The sequence below is a fragment of the Phytophthora infestans genome, genomic scaffold (assembly GCF_000142945.1).
Source record: "Phytophthora infestans T30-4 supercont1.259 genomic scaffold, whole genome shotgun sequence".
Lineage (NCBI taxonomy): Eukaryota > Oomycota > Peronosporomycetes > Peronosporales > Peronosporaceae > Phytophthora > Phytophthora infestans.
In genome coordinates this window covers 34,007-38,090 of record NW_003303500.1, presented here as the reverse complement: position 1 = coordinate 38,090, position 4,084 = coordinate 34,007, and the positions used below count along the sequence as shown (strand labels likewise).

Below are 4,084 nucleotides of genomic sequence, written 5' to 3'. Positions count from 1 at the left end.
CAGTCTGGGGTCCGGATCCAGACTTAAACGTAGTCGGCAGATCCAGTCTTGGACACCGAGGTAGATGTGGATCTAGCGGTGGACCCAGACTTGGATCCTGCACCCGACCTCGAGGGAGAAGCGGAAGTCTTGGACGCGGATGTGGATCCCGCTTGCGAAGCCGTTTTGGAGACCGGAGTCGTTTTGGGTTTGACCTTTGGGGAAGCACGAGCACGCTTATGAGGGCGGGAGGATCCGGCGCTAGGAGCGGAAGACGCACTACGCGGACGTTTCGCAACTGACGGATCCGCCCCACTTACAGACGGAAGAGGAGCAGAGACGCTGGCAGTACGAGAGGGCCCCGACAAGGGAGGGAGGGGATCCGACACGGCAGCTGTCACCAGCGCCAGTCGTCGACGAGCCAAATCCCGCTCCGATAAGCCACGATCACGCTCCAACACCAGCTGTTGCTGCTGAGTTTGGGCTGCAGCGAGTTGATCCCGGAGTTTTGCGGCGGTCGCATCAGCTTCTTTCCATTTGTCACCTGGATTGACAATAACGAGTGAATATGGGGTTACTAGCAAGGACTAAAAGAGGATCCACGTACTCGTGCGGCCAAGCTTGGATTCCAGCTCCGTTTGTGCACGCTTGGCATCCGCCCACTCGGTAGCCGCCTTGTCCCGCTGGAGTTCGCTGTCCACCAGTTTCGCTTGGATCTCGTCCCGCAATCGAGTCATACGCACGAATTCTTCAAGCGCGTAATCTCGTCCGGCGGACGCCCTCTCGAGCGACTCCTTGGTGTCTTGCAACTCCTCAGAGAGTTGAGCCAGGGCTACATCCGGCGATGAGGGAGGTGGATTTGGCGCGGGGGACCCTCCACGCGCCGACCCTAAGGCGGATCCGCCATGGGTGGATCCCACATAGTCGTTGGTCACCACCTCCTCCTGGGTCAGACGCAACTCGTCACGGAGCCGGTCCAAACTCGCATCCGCAGCTGCCCCAGCAGTCTGGGAATCCTCCATATCCCGCTCGAGGTCGTGGATCCGGGTTTGGAGTTGGTGGATCTCAGATCCTGCGAGTGCCATCTCCCTAAGGAGATGGTCGTTGTCATCTCGCATAACGTCTCGTTGACGGGAGGCGCGATCCAGCCGTCCGGTCAGGTCGCGGATCTCGACCGCCTGATCAGCCAACAGGAGTCGCAGGTCCTGCGACCGAGAGGCCGCACGGTGCTCCCACCCCTGGATCTCCATAGCCTGGTCATGGACTTGGGCTCGCAAGGTCTGAAGTTGGGTAGTGTGCAGAGACGCAGCTTGGTCTTGGGCATCTTGAGCCGTCTGGAGCTCCGCCGTCAGGGTTTGCAGCTGATCGGAAAGAGCCTGGGCTAGAACCCGCAGATCGGTGGGCGACATGGAAGACGGACTGACCGGAGGGGTGGTGGATGGGGCCTTGCCCGACGATTTGCCGGTACGCTTGGCGGGAGACATGTGTCACGAGGGGGAGAAAGCGGTTGTGGATGCTGGTAATGCACGCCGTGAACGCTGGTGTGCAGCGCCCGACAACGTACAGGAGGCGATTGTGGTGAAGTGCTTTCTCAGAAATAAGAGAATGGGCCTGACGCGGGGTCACTATCCCGAATCAGTGACAATTTCGAGTGATTAGAGAGGATTTGGGCTGTTTGGCACGGGTGCAAGTTGCCTGTGGTGGATTAGCCATGACGAGCAGCACCCCGTATGGAATGACAATGGATCTGGTATGAGCGATGTACGAGAAGGCAAGATCCACCAAGACTTATCTCGGATCCACTCTTACCTGGATTCACTTAGGTGGGTATGGGATATACTATGTACCAGTGGATCGAGCGTGGATCCTATGAAGGAATGATGGTAGGTGCCACCTGAAGGTGGATCTAGTAGCCACGGCTAACAAGAAGTCAGGATCCACAGCGAGGTGCCCCGGATCCCCTACTTCCGAGTTCGGATCCAAGGAGGGAAGATCCCGCATAGAAGGACCTGGATCCAGGGTACAGGGATGAGGGATGCAGTGGATCTGGAACTTTCGTGGGACAATGGAGATCACAGACGGTTGCAAGATGATGTTGGATGATTGGAGAGCTCGGATCCACGGCGAGTGTACAATTACAGTGAAGTGGATCCAAGCGACCTGGATCCGGATGAGTGTACCCATAATGGGGTGACCATAATGATTACGTCATGGATCCGGTGGATCTGAAGATAACACAGCTGGGATAATGGGCCAAGGGAAGAAGGGACATGCAGCCGAGCCTGGTAAGGGATTTAGCAGGTGAAAGACATAGAAGGTAGAAATCCAGGCAGGTATAGGCTTAAATATCAATACAGACTTAAACATTTATAATAAATAAATGTTTTTTAAATATAATTTAAATAAAAATAATAGAAATTTTTTATCCTTTAAGACAATATAAAATGAGAATTAATATAAGAATGTTATATTATTAAAATTTAAATCTTTGTTATTTTAAAAATATATATTAAATCATTAATATAAAAATTAAATAGAGTTTGATCCCTGGCTCAGAATAAATGCTATCGGTATGCTTAACACATGCAAGTTGAATGTTTTTAAAACATAGCGAACGGGTGAGTAACACGTGAATTATCTACCTTTTAATTCGGAATAATTAGTTTTCTAAAAATTCGGAATAAATAAATTAAAGTTTTTTAACGTTAAAAGATGAGTTTGCGCAAGATTATGGTAGTTGGTAGTTTAAAAGACTACAAAGCCTATTATCTTTAGCTGGTTTGAAAGAATGATCAGCCACATTGGGACTGAGACACGGCCCAAACTTTTTTAAAGGCAGCAGTGGGGAATTTTGGACAATGAGCGAAAGCTTGATCCAGCAATACCGAGTGAGTGATGAAGGCTAATTAGGTTGTAAAGCTCTTTCATTAAGGAGGAAAATGACAGTACTTAAAAAAGAAGTTCCGGCTAATACCCGTGCCAGCAGCCGCGGTAATACGGGAGGAGCGAGCATTATTCGGAATGATTAGGCGTAAAGGGTTTGTAGGTGGTTTTTTAAGTTGAAAGAAACAAATTAAAGCTCAACTTTATACATTTTTTCAAAACTGATAAACTGGAGTATAAATAGAGGATAATGGAATTTCTATTGGAGTGATAAAATACGTTGATAATAGAAGGAAGACCAATGGCGAAGGCAATTATCTGGGTATATACTGACACTGAGAAACGAAAGCTTGGGTAGCGAACGGGATTAGACTCAAAAAGATAAGGTGTTGTTCGCTCGTATGTTCCCTCATTTATTTTCGTACGGAAGAGGGCACCCTGACGAGCCGCGGCATATTCCAGTGTCGTTCGATGCGTGTATCCGCTATTATGCTCAGCTCAGCACGCGATTATTTGCAGAGGATGAGTTGTTCATGCTAGTGAGCTTTGACTATCTATCGGCCCAGAAGATGTATACCCAAGTCGCGTTGAAGTGCCAGCGCAATCCTGCTTTGTTCGAGCCATACAGCGACATTACTGAAGAAGATCTCGTAGAGGCATTGGGTGAGAAGGAGTTGTGGAGACAGGGGCGAACAACATCGATGCGGGGTGGAAACACTAGCCCGACCAATTTGCTAAAGACGGTTGAGCTCAGTGGGAGCTCGATGTGGGGTAGCGATGCCGAGCGAGCACAATGTCGTCGACGGGCGTTCGCGTATCAAGCGCGATTCGGCCAACCGGCGCTTTTTGTGACGCTAACGCCAAACGTTGCTGATTCGTTCGTCATGGCTCAGTACTGTAAGATCACGTCTGTTGAGACTTTGTTTGACGCTGCGCTGGCTGACATTCCTGACAAGTCGACACTACACAGCGCATGCATGCGTAATGACGTTGCATCGGCTCGACTTTTCATGCGCAACATGGACGCGTTTATCGAGCATGTCCTTGGTGTCGCACCCAAGCATATGAAAAATATACCGTTTGAAGAATGAGAGCTCTGGTGCAAGGCGCTGTGAACGACCAGCGAACGAGGATTCTCCTCGACACGGGAGCGAACGTTAGTGTGATCACTGACGCCTTTGCCAAGAAGTTGCGACTCCGAGATGTACCCGATCACGGACGC

General features: G+C 50.4%; 1 non-coding gene across 1 annotated transcript; it reads left to right on the top strand.

The window, feature by feature from the left end:
• Positions 1-2,533: 2,533 nt before the first annotated feature.
• Positions 2,534-2,998, top strand: PITG_33476 (the record flags this gene model as incomplete). Its single annotated transcript, XR_009934870.1, has 1 exon — positions 2,534-2,998. It is a non-coding gene; the product is annotated as an 18S ribosomal RNA (ribosomal RNA).
• Between the last annotated feature and the right edge of the window lie 1,086 nt (positions 2,999-4,084).